Raw genomic sequence first — 14,292 nt, 5'->3', positions numbered from 1 at the left:
CCCATTTCCTTTCCGAAAACATATTCTATTAAGCAATCGGATACCAGAGGCCCGACTAGTAGAAATCATTTCAGCAATTTTCGACGATTTGCTTCTTTGTCGAATCGTGCAGCCATCCTTCCTACGTCACATTGTTTGAATAAAAAAATAGAAGAAAACTCAATCCACATTAATTAGTTGTTAAATCACGTGCATGATACAAACGTAAAGAACAAAAAGGGATGGAGGAAGTATTTAGTAATTAATGCAATAAAAAATTAACTAAAATATTGTATTGTTGGACCTTTTTCATTTTTTGTGGTTATTGTCTCGAGCCATCAAGGTGCTTATATAACCATTTTTTATGGGTTTAGATCAGAGAAGAAAGGTCGGGAATGGAGAAAAACAAGACTGCAGAAGAGAAATTAAAGGGAAATCGTATTGATAACCAACCAATGAAACCAGCTTGCATTCGAGAGGCTAGACTATCCCAACCACAAAGCTGCTAAAACATGATTTCTTAATGGATCACTTCTCTTTTATCTCCTCTTGTAATTACATTTCTCAGTGGCATACAAGCTGACTTTCCAATCCCCATAGTGATGCTACATTGCTAGCAGCAGCAATGTCTCCTCTTTTTCTTTTGTTTCTTTTCCTTGCATTCACGCCAAGTGCATCCAGGCTTCCAGGTAGGGCAATACGCAGAGTGAATAAAGATTTTCAAAGGCTCCTAACAGGGGATGTAATAAAGCACTCTTAAATGCTATATAAATCTTGTTATTCCACAATTTTATTTGATTATTACTTATATTTCTGTTTTAGGTTTAACTTTTAGGTTGATTAAATTGATTTAGGTGAACGATTTGTGGAAATCAAATTCTGCAGTTTAAAAGCAGTTTGGGTATTTGGTGCAACTTAGTTTCAAAATAGGTGTATTTTGTGAATTATAAACACAACTTAACGGAGGACTAACGGAAAGTCGGTTTAGGGGTATTTGGTGCAAACTTGGGAAAAAATAGGGGTATATTATGTGATTCAAAAGACGCGAGGGTATTTGGTGCGTTTTTGCAAACCTCAAGGGCATTTCATGAAAAAACCGAATATTTTATAATAACATAAGTTATAGTAATTTATAAACGTACTACAACATCATTTTTATAGCTACAACTACAATTTAACACATCCAATACACGTAGCACACTTTGAAACTATTAACTCTACTACATATCCAATACACATAACACACTTGAAATTTTTTACAATTTATTCTACTACATATTACATAAACAAGTGTATTCACTACTACTATCTTCTCATGCAGCTGGGTAAGGGCTCCCATAAACTACACCTTCAACAGCCTGTACAAGGAAATGAGTAAGATGAAGGTTAACACATGGGAAATATTTCATGTTTTTATACAAATTCTGAGTATATAAGAATATACCTTTGCTTTTCCATAATGACCCTTAGATTGAAGGTCTGACTTTATTGCCATATCAACATCATCCTGTTTCCAGCAGCAAATTCTGCATCCATTCGGGTTCCATTCTACTTTCCTAGCATGTGTGATCCTGTCTAAGTATATGAGCTGTAAACATAAAGATGTACATTATCTACTGTTCTAACATGTAACATACAATAATGAGTTGTATAGATACTCACCGCCAATAGCAATGTGCAAAACATCCGCCCCTCTATCTTTTTGTGAATTTTAGATAAGTCTTTGATAAGCCACTCTATTACGTACTTACCCCAATTGTAGTCGTAAGCTTTTCTAGCTTTGTCCAGTACGTAAATATGCACTGAACTTATTAGACCGCTCTTCCGTATTGGACATAACAACACACCCAGTGTGTAGAGTAGAAAGTGTTGCTTAAACATGGTCTTGTTAGATTTCTCCGAACATACTTTATCGAAAAGTCTTGATTCGTCGATGGAACCATTTACTGTTTCCTCCATATAGTGCAATTTCCAATCCTTGTAGTCTTGACGGGAGGCCTTCGACACGTCAAAGAAATAATTGCCACCCGGAACGCCTAATACCCATCCAACCATTTCACCATCTATACAAACTGACAGGTTCTCCCTTATTTTAAGCATAGAGGTCACAGGATCAAACCTCGATGCAATCCAATTTGCAAAGCTCGGATCAATATTAGTAATAGACAAGTTGAGCAAATTGTTAAACCCCATTTCTTCAACCCATGTTCGCTATGTTGGAATCAAATTTCCAATGAGTTCAACAAACCGACGTATACCATTTTCTTTAATAGCACACTGTTGCAATTATCAATTCAATTTTACAAAAAAGTCAAAACATGTATTCCATATTAAATGTAAGGGACACATATGCTAATCATAAATATCAGTACTTTATTTTGTACCTTAGGTTATTAATAAAAACCAATATTTATTGTATCAATGATATTAATAAATATCAAAATCTTATTTTGAAGAATCAATATTAAGATATAGAGCGATAAACCGTACCTGGTTTGAGACCTGCACACCAGGTGGTCGTTGTGGTTTCGTCTCTTGTTCATCACACACTAAGGGTTGCGTTACAGCCGCGTTCATAACATTCTTGACCACGATTATGTTAATATAACCTATTGAGAATGCCACTTCCTTCAATTTCTTGAAATCGTCCATATCCACTACATCAACTAATTCGGTGGGCAAACAACCCATTGAAGGGACATATCTGATTTTGAAATCATCATAACCCATCCCACGAATCATGGCTACCACACTGTCAACTGCGAACTGAGTTTCATACATTTTCACATTTATGGATTCCCCATCTTTGTATTGTAATTTTGGCCAAAATATAACCTTACCACCATGCCAAAATGTAAAATTTGCTACATTCACCTTAGCCATTTTGCAATTGCGAATCTGCAATGCATTTGGGGTTACATGAATCAACGAACACTAACCCCATAAAATTGAAAAAACTATCAAAAATAATTTAAATTACTTAGATTTACCTGATTGAGAATAGTAGTATCCGGTTGATGCTTGATTGAATTTGCAATTCTTGGGTAATATCGCCTCACTATTGTTCTGTTTGTGGAAGTGGATGTCTTGCTTTAAAAAGATTATGTTGATTTATGGAAATTACTATTATAACCTTTGAAAATATTATTAGTTTTATTTTATACCTGGAATCATTTATATTTTTATAGGATCTCTTATGTTTGTGTTTTTATAGACATAAATAAACATATATGTTTAGGGTCTAGGGTTTTTCTTTATATGTTTAAGATTCTCTAGATGGTTCATTTTTTCTTTATATAGATATAAATGATTCCCTGAAATGAACCATCTAGAGATATAAACATAAATGAACATATATGTTTAAGATTCTGTTGGTTCGTAAAAATGATTATTTTTATGTTTGGGGTTTAGGTTTTTCTTTGATTATCTAATTAGAAAATGATAATGGACATGCATGTAGGAAGGAAAATATACTTGTTTTAATCTATTCAGTGTAGAAGTGAAAATTGATAAGCATCTCGGGTCGGCCGGGTCTTCTTCGTGTCGAATACTTACCAAATGTGTGCGTGGCTTGACAGATTTTTATTAAAAAAAACGATGAAATTGTTATTTGCTCTTTCAAGATTTTGAACACGGGAGACAACACATCTTGTTGTAACCTAATACAGCAAGGGGTATCAGCACATCTAAATGGGTACTTGGCCTTACAGTGATTTTAACAAGTTACTTCAGTTCCCCTTTTGATTTTCTCGTAGATCCGTATCTATTTCCTTAAACTAAAAAAAAGTGCCTTATGATTTTCTTAAAATTTAAATGATCTTGTAAAATTAAAGTCATAATATTGAAAAAAAATTGGACTTACTGGGATTCGAACTCAGGTTCTCATAATTGCGAAGAAACGTAACTATTGCATTAACCATTATAGCAAGGGGGTATCAGCACATCAACTTTTTCATCATAAATATACTTAAAATTAATTTAACATTTTCTCATATGTAAAATGATCCCATATAAAGGTTTTTGATTTTGTGAATACTGAATTTCATACTCCGTATCTATTTCCTTAAACTAAAAATAAATCGCCTTATGATTCTCTTAAAATTGAAATGATCTCGTAAAATTAGAGTCATAATATTGAAAAAAAATTGGACTTACTGGGATTCGAACGCAGGTACTCATAATCGAAACTAGGAAACTTTATTCATTGTAGTGACCATTATAGCAAGGGGTATCAGCACATCTATAAGTACATCATATTAGTACTTAACCTATGTCTTTTTGAACAATTGTCTTTTTGAACAAGTTTTTGAACAATTGATCCCATATAAAGGTATTTTAATCCCATAAACACTGAATTCATACTCCGTATTTAATTCCTTAAACTAAAAATAAATAAAAAAGATGATTCACTTAAAATTTAAATAATCCCGTAAAATTATAGTCATAATAATGAAAAAAAATTGGCTTTACAGGGATTCGAACACAGGTACGGCGTAATCAGACTAGGGAACTTTATTCTTTGTAGTGACCATTTTAGCAAGGGGTATCAGCACATCAACAATTACATCATATTTGTACTTAATCTATGTCTTTTTAATAAGTAATATCAGTTACCCTTTTGATTATATCTTAGATACAATGATCCCATATAAAGGTTTTTTATTGTGTAAAAATGAATTCGTAAAATTAAAGTCAATATATTGAAAAAAAAGTTGGCCTTACTGGGAATCGAACCCAGCTACACTCATAATTACTAAGAAACTTATTCATTGCAATGACCAATATAGCAAGGGGTATCAGCACATCAACAATTACATCATAAATATTTTTAACAAGTAACATCAGTTCCTCTTTTCCTTTTCTCATAGAGAAAATGATCCTATATAAAGGTTTTTGATTTCCATAACCCTAAATTCATACTTCGTATCTATTTCTTTATGATTTTCTGAAAATTTGAAATGATCCCGTAAAAATTATAGTCATCCCCTTGAATTTTTTTTGGCTTTACAGGTATTCGATAACCCTAGAAGTCGCCATCGCTAAAAGCCATCGTTTCCGCCGCCGACAGAGGCCACCATTCATCCGGCCAAATTAATGAACAAGAACAGCAAGAGGAACAACAAGAACAGCCTAAAGTCGGAAAAACTCCTAAATCCCAATTTAACTAGAATCCCACAGTAAGTGAAATCCCAAAATAACTAAAATCAGAATAACATATTAAATTATTTCAATGAATCAAATTAAAAAGACAGAAAACCCTAAAATCCCAAATTAACTACGAAGAACACGAACAACCACAATGAAAAGCAAGATAAACCACCACCGCCGCCGCTTTTCCGCCGCCGGTAAAAGTCATCCGCCAATTAATTGAAACCAAGAACATGCATAACAACAAGAACAATTAATCTACGGTGGTGCTGCCCCTCTTCACGAGCCCGGGAAAAAACCCATTGTAAAAAATACCGTATAACATCCATAAGAACAAGACCAAATGTAAAAAATAATAAACCAGAAAAAATCTTGAATCCATTGAAATAAAAAACGAAGAACAACAAGAAGGAAGAACAAGAGATATTCCAGAGAAACGTGAAAGGGAGATTGAAAAAATGTTTTCTCTCTCCTCTTTTTTTTTTTTGGGAATTAATTATTGTTTGTTGGAAATGTAAAAGATATTTGAATTTCAAAATTAGAATTTTAAAACTGAGTTTGAAATTCAAATTGAAAATTTCATTTGAAGGGAATCTTAGAAAAATGAGTTGGCATGATTTTATTGGTGGTGTGTAAGATGCTAGTGTACACCATGTGTATCCCTAGCATCATCCCTCATTAAAAGGCTAGGGATACACATGGTGTGCAAAGGTATCTTGCACACCACCTATTAAATTATGCCACCTCACAAATCCCACTAAAAAAAGAGAGGGAAAAGCTTTGTGAAAAAAAAAAATTGGGCGGCAATTAGTTTCAGTGAATTGCGCCATTCTGTTCTCTTGAGCGGGAGGTATTTGCGCCAAATTACACATTTTCATTTTTGCGCCAAAACACTTCTTCACCTCAACTTTCATCTTTCACCTCAACTTTCATTTTTCACCTCTGGTTTTCATTTGAAGAGGAACTTGGCGATGTTTCATTTGAAGAGGAACTGCAAAGCAAAGAAAATATTTCTGGTTTTTATTTCTAAAGTGAATGCAAATTATGTGATTATTCTTCCCACTATGAATTTCTATTTATCTTTATATTTTCCGCCATTTTCGAAGCTTGTAACTATGTCAATGAGGTGAAACTTCCATGTGTTTAATAATGCATATAACATGTTTGATGAAATTACCAAGAGAGTTTCATTTTGTTTTATTAAGATTTAATTAGTTTCAATTGTGATATACTGGGTGTAAGAAGGTGTAGAAGAGAACTAGATATGTAATGTGTTATTATTCGACTTTTCGAAACCGGAAATGATGAATTGTTAGTGACAATGGCTGCTTTGTTTAGTTAAGTGACAATGGGATGTTGAAGCTACATGAAATCGTATGAGTTATGTTTATGATTCTATAAATTGAATAAAAGATACTCACAAATGTATTTTGATTTTAGAGTTTGAATAAAATATACTCTCTCACATAAAACCAGAAGTAAAAAAACCAGATAGAAAAAAAGAGGAATTTTTTTTTTAACCATTCAGTAGGATCGAACACGGGTTTACCGTAGTGAAGAGATGATTAAGTAACCAATTTAGCAGGGGGTATCAGCACAACATAGTAAGCTATGAAAATTTTTATATGACGGATTAACAAATGAAGTTAATAAGAAGTTTGTGTATAAACTTGTAATGCTCCCACAAATTCAAACATGAACTCCTCAAATATAAATTTTATTATTAACAAAATAAATCAAAATAAAAATAAAACTATTTTCTCCCAGTTCCCCTTTTTGTGCATTACGAATCGAACTTGGGTTCATAATTCAACATATCTATAACATGTGGTAAATACTCAAGTGGCGAAGTTAATTCATTTGCCAAGCCTTCACGACTTATTTTATTATTGTATTGTATTATAGGAAAAGGTGTGGTCATAATAATCCTATTGTATAAAAACGCTTATAAAATTTTCTAAAGTACTAATGCCATCGTAACAGATGATTTTGCAATGATACTTCCATAAAATACGATAACAACTTAAACCATCTACTTTAACATGAATTATGATGTCGTGGAATCACCTCCAATTTTAAGTACATCAAAAAACAAATAAAATCATAATTTTAAATAGATGAAAAGAATTTATGTTTAAACTATAGACGTGTTGATACCCATGCATGCAACATGAGCAATTTTTTATTTTTAAAATCAGTACACTAGTTTATGGGATCATCCTTTTTAAAAGAATCCGTATTTGAATGGTCAAATTAATTTGTATTGCAAACTAGACGTGCTGATACCCCTTTGTCATATTGGTTACTTGAACACTTCCTAAACTTCATAGAACACCAAGGTTCGAATCCTAACAAGACCTTAGGATTTTGTTTTTTTTAATATCACATGCTTTATGGGATCAATATTTACATAAAGAAATCAAATACATTTTTTACGTTTTTTTCCCTATCAAATATTGTTTGATCCTTTTAAAACAAAATAGATTTTACGTAGAATATACCCCTCCAAAAAATTAGTGCAACTTTGATCAAAATGAAAATAGTTTTAAACGTGCATATAATTTATTCTCACTTATAAATAAAATTCATAATAAAATTTCAAATTAGGAATTTTTTTCATATAATTTTTTTTTATATCACATATTTATGGGATCAATATTTACATGACGAAATCAAAATCGATAAAACCACAATCATTATGGCTTTTATTTATCCTATGTACTACAAACCCTTTCAAAGAAACTAAAATCATGTTGTATTTTGTTAACCGATTTTTTAAAAAAGTTATAAGATAAAAACTTTTAAACATCTTTTTTAAATAAAATATTTTGACTAATTCGCACTTAACCCTTTTTTTTTTAAAAAAAAAGTTCATGAAGATTGAACGCTTGGAATGATACCACCTTCACGAACTATATTCTCCAACTTAATGAAATACATCGAACATGAAACCCTTCGTGTTTAATATGATATTCAATAAACTTAAAGCTACTATTCGCGTCAAGAATTAAAAAAACGCTTACTATTCAGGTTTAATATGATATTCAATAAACTTAAAGCTACTATTCGCCTCAAGAATATAAAAAAAAAAAACGTATAGCTTTACTGTTCTTGTGCTTGTTATGTGGAACATATATATTTTTACACTATTCTGTGTGATTGGTAATTTATTATATGATACCATATTAACAAATATGATCTTATAACATCATATAATACCTTCAACAAAAAAAAGCTACCTTAGGGAAGCTTGGAACACATGGAAATAAACTGAAAAATTAGGTAGCATTGTGGTGCCCATTGTGACAAGACTACAAGACGTATTAGTTGCAACATTTGATCACTTCTTAATAAAAGTGATCCTATTAAAACAACAATCATGATAATATAGCTAGATGATGGTGATTCCAAAACACAGTAGTCAACAAAAATATTCAGTACATCAAAACATGATAATGTAAATTATAAAAACTAACACAACAACACTTGTAAAATCAAAAGAAGGAAAATGGTATAGCTAGATAATGGTGATTCCAAAACGCAGTTGTCAACTAAAATATCCAGTACATCAAAACATGATAATGTAAATATTGTCAAAAGCCTGGATGCATAGCTGAATATTGGTTTGATCCTTGCGACATGTATGACTGTGAAAGCTGTTGCGGATTCCTCACGCTGAAGTTGGGATAACCTCTTCCAAGTGGTTGCTGGTTCAGATATATATTCGGACGATAATTACTGCTGCTGGGTGCGAAAAAGTTAGGATTGTATCCCGGATTGATAAAATTTCCGCCGTAATATTGATATCCACCGTAGTAAGAATCAGTTACACCAGCACTTCTACCAGCATCAACATGGCCTTGTTCTCCATTTGGCAATTCCTCATCATTCTCCTTTGCAAAATCGAACACAAAAGAGAAAATTCAATCAAAAAAACAGAATAATATGTTATGCAATATTATGATTTCTATACTTTGTATTAGTATTTGTACCACAATATTCTCGTCGTACTTGTATAAAATATAAAATAAACCCTATATATACATATAATAACAGAAAAAGATTCTATATATACAATAATTAATCTTTAAAAACAAGAATGAAGAACATAAACCCTTTTCTATGAAAAAATTAGCTAGCATAAATAGATTATGTATATAATATTGTAACATCGCAAAAACTAGAATGATTTATTTTGATGGACTACAATTTATTTTCTTTATTTGAGGTGTAGTCTAACGAATGGAATTAAAAGATCATACCTCGTCCATATCCTCGTCTGTGTCGTGCACAACATTTTTTCGCCTTTTCCTTGTTTTTTTCTCAGCTGGGTGCTTTTTCCTTTTCTCTTGAGCCCTACCTTTGCCTCTTTGGTCTATCGGATCTTTACTGGCCCCTTCAACTGGCACTGCGGAGCGTTCGAGGTGTTGTTTATTGTTTTCCTTTGGCCTTATCCTACGGCGGCCAAACACCCTCTTACTCGAAGGGTCCCACCAGTCCATAAAATCATCACCATCAGTCCTCTTAATACCAATTGTATCTTCGAGACTCTCACGCATTTTTTCAGTGGCTTCCATAAAAATCGAGAGTGTCTCACTGTTGTGCAGTGCCAACGTAGAAATGTAGTTGTTCCGTTTTGCTACCTCCCTACTGTTTTTCACTTGGGTTGAGTCATTTGGGTCATAATACTCAACCTTGATACTCTCGTAATCCCTAACTACGTTTTTCCTCCATCTAGTCAAAATGTACTTATCAGGTATAGAGTTGACATCCTGACAATGAATCGCACGAATGATGTGCCTGCACAAAATTCCCCGAAACTCAAAAAGCATACATGAGCAAGTAAACTCACCCATTTCTTTGTCAATGGTAACCTGAAAAGTCTTCTGCTTTGCTTTATGTACGGGGATTGGGATCTTCTCCACCGCATCATATAAGATTTTTGTGCCGTCACGGCCAGTACTCACAATATTTGTGTGCGTCAGACCCATCACCTCACCCCTCACCTCTTTAAACTTTGTATTGGTGTATGCCTTGCAGAACACTACCTCCGCAATTAGGGTGTTGTTATAAGTATATGGTTTATTTTGTGAGTCGAGATGTAACTTCTTTTCCTCTTCCACTTTTCCTCTAAGAGCTGCCTCAAATTGCTTCATGAATTGTATCAAACACGTGTTTAAGCCTACATATGTTTTGAAAAAGCGGTTCATTCCTTCATTCCTTTGTGATGATGACATTCCAGCCCAAAATGAGCTCCGCCAATAACCAGGGGCCCAACTGGCCCGAATACGATGAGTTTCATTTATCCATTTGTCGTTCTATCGGGCCCAATAACCAGGGGCCCAATCACCCGGCAATGGAAGCCGGAAGTATACGCCAGAAAAAGTTGTCGTCGGTTCTATCGTTGTGGGCCTTGTGGCAGCTAGTACTTCACGGCAAGGAGAGAAAATTTTACAGTACTCTAAAACCCCAAGATGAAGTTTGAAATTTTAACATGAATTATATTTATATAGGGACAATGTGACGTTTAAACTACTTCTTGGGAAATAGTGTTAATAAATTATATATACGTTTGAACTATTTGAATTTTGATCGTTCATGTACGAATTTTTTGGAGGGGTATATTTTAACTAAAATCTATTATGTTTTAAAGGGATCAAAAAATATTTAGTTATGAAAATATATTGATCCCATAACATGTGATAACATGACAAAAAAAATTCTAAGGTCAAATTTTAACATTTTGATCCCATAATTATGAATTTTATTTATAAGTGGGGGGCAGTGTTTAATGTGACGTTTAAACTTCATATGGGAAATAGTGGTAATAAATAAATTATATGCACGTTTGAAACTATTTTAATTTTGATCAAAGTTGCACGAATTTTACGTAAAATTCGTAAAATCTTTTTTGTTTTAAAAGGATCAAACAATAATTAGATAGGAAAAAAACATTAAAAAAACAAAATCCTAAGGTCTTATAGGATTCGAAACCCAGTGTTTCATGAAGTTTAGGAAGCGTTCAACTGTTCAAGTAACCAATATGATAAAGGGGTATCAGCACGTCTAATTTGCAATACAAATTTATTTGACTTAATAACGGATTCTTTTAAAAAGAATGATCCCATAAACTAATGTACTGATCGATTTAAAAAAATACAACATGATTTTAGTTTCTTGGAAAGGGTTTGTAGTACATAGGATAAATAAAAGCCATAATGATTGTGGTTTTATCGATTTTGATTTCTTGACGTAAATATTGATCCCAAAAATATGTGATATAAAAAAAAATAAATTATATGCACGTTTGAAACTATTTTTATTTTGATCAAAGTTGCACGAATTTTTTGGAGGGGAATATTTTACGTAAAATCCTTTTTGTTTTCAAAAGGATCAAACAATATTTAGATAGGGAAAAAAACATAGAAAATGTATTTGATTTCTTTATGTAAATATTGATCTCATAAAACATGTGATATTAAAAAAAAAAAAATCCTAAGTTCTTGTTAGGATTCGAAACTTGGTGTTTTATGAACTTTAGGAAGCGTTCAACTAACCAATATGACAAAGGGGTATCAGCACGTCTAATTTGCAATACAAATTAATTTGGCACTTCAAATACGGATTCTTTTAAAAAGAATGATCCCATAAACTAATGTACTGATCGATTTAAAAGTAGGCGGATTTTTTTATGCAGTGACTGTAGTTAAATTATTGTGTTTTTTATATTATCTTTTAATTTTTTTTCTTTAATACAATATTTGTCTCTTTTACAAAACTACAAAATACGTGTACTATACTTCATTACAAACTTTTTTTTTGAAGGTATTATATGATGTTATAAGATCATATTTTGTTAATATGGTATCATACAACAAATTAAACTACCAATCACACAGAATAGTGTAAAAATATATCAGTTCAACATAACAAGCACGAGAACAGTAAAGCTATAAGTTTTGTTTTTGATTCTTGAGGCGAATAGTAGCTTTAAGTTTATTGAATATCATATTAAATATGAATAGTAAGCGTTTTTTATTCTTGACGCGAATAGTAGCTTTAAGTTTATTGAATATCATATTAAACATGAATATTAAACGTGAATAGTAATCGGTCTGATTTGGTGTTCAGCCCAGCAAATTTAAACTAAGAAAAGGCGTTGTTAACGGAAATGAACTATAAACAGAAACGATTATATTATCTCGTTAATTGAAGAGATTATATTCTCTTATAAATTGAAAAGATATTGCAACTAATGAAACCAAAATGGAAAATGATTCATAAAAACAAAAACTAGTTAAAATAAGAACATGTCAATTCATAATTTATGTCCCTCCGGCAAACAAACCCTCCAGGACCAAGATTGACCATCTCGATTTTGATCACCATAGCCGACACCGTCGTTGTAGATATTCCTACTCAATTGCCCAGCCCACCAACAACGTGCACACGTTCCCGCTTCTTCTATGGTGTCGTGGATTATGTCACAACGAGCTCTAGGCCGAATGAGCGCCATCCTACTCCAGTCCACCGAACCTCTGCTGAAATGAATTTTATCCCTCACGTAACACATATTTTTCTTATTAAGCATCTCAATTATCATGAGTTCATATATTCCGTTGGCCTTCGGAATAATCTCATCCTCAAAAATTTCTCCCAATGTTCTAGATTGGGAAGGAGGTAAAACGAAGGGTTTCATGTTCGATGTATTTCACTAAGTTGGAGAATATTTTATTTTTTATCAGAGATGGTAATCTATATATATGGGACCATCAGAAGCCCAAAGTAATTTTATCTGGTCGTTCCAAATTCTTAACCCTAAGGTAGTATCATTTTCATCTGGTCGTTCAAAATTCTACATTAATAACAAAGGATACTCTGATTATCAAAAAAATATTTTAAATACAATTATTAAACTTGAATATACTATATCAAATACTATTTGAATATTAAATTAATGTTAATAGGATAATCTATAAATACACATTGGATACTACGTAGACGTTGTCATTGAAACTATAACAGAATTAATGTAGACGATTGTATCTTAAAAACAAAGGATTCTATTTTATTGTTAATAAGATACTATAAAATAAATTATCATAATTAATATAATTAATTTGTATCTACTTTGAACCTTACTGATAATATGATACTATGTAAATTATTGTGATACTTAAATAATTTTCTTCATTGTCTATTCTGAACGTTAAAATAAATTTGTTGGAATTTTAATCGATAGAAATATTGACGTTGTCATAATTATAGACCGCTCTTGAAAATCATTTTGTCGTCCTATAAATGTCGATTAAGCTTCAAAATTAAACCTATTCAAATTTACAAACAAAAGTGTAACCTTTTCTTCCCTTTGAGCAAAAAGAAAAACAAAACATAATCCATAACATACAATGGCGAATTCTGAACCCATTGATAAAATTGTCAATATAGAAAAGGAACCTTATTTTCCAAACCACGATGAGTTTGGAGCGTGGGATTGCATTTTTTATGAACACATATTTCCTAAAATAACGAGGATTTTTGATCTTCTGAAATGTCTCCAGTTGGAGAAGAGATGTTGCGATCTTGCTGGTGACAAAATCCATGCAAATGAAGGAGTTGACTGGAGCGACTTAGAATCGTTCTGTTGTAAGAACACCCTCCCGTGTGGTGAACGCCATGAAAACCTAGATGCCATGTCGGAGTGCGAGATCTGCACTTGGTCTGTTCCCTTAAGGTTCGATGCAATGAAGAAGGGGCGTGATTTCCTTGTCAACACTCATGGAGGCATGAAAAAAAGAATGATCTACAACTCATGGCCTGAGAGGCATTACTTTACAAAACTGAGGAACTGATTACTTCTTCGAAATGGTTTGTTGATGTTACTTTTCCAGAATATATCTATCTATGCATCCTACTTCGTTCATTTTGCCATTTTGAACTTTCCAGAATCCATTTCTGTCGGCCTTTTTTCAATTATATGGATTATTTTGGATCACTAGCCTTGGATTGTAAGAGACAGTTGTGTTTTTATCTATTAATTATGTTCATCTCGTTTTATCTCTTTAAATTTATGTATTTTTATGATATTTAACTCTTCCGCATCTTATCTGCTACTGCACATCTCATACCGTAAGACAATTTGATTCATATAAAAAAAAATAAGAA

Source organism: Spinacia oleracea, chromosome 2 (genome assembly GCF_020520425.1).
Source record: "Spinacia oleracea cultivar Varoflay chromosome 2, BTI_SOV_V1, whole genome shotgun sequence".
Taxonomy (NCBI): domain Eukaryota; kingdom Viridiplantae; phylum Streptophyta; class Magnoliopsida; order Caryophyllales; family Amaranthaceae; genus Spinacia; species Spinacia oleracea.
This window is presented reverse-complemented; position numbering follows the sequence as displayed.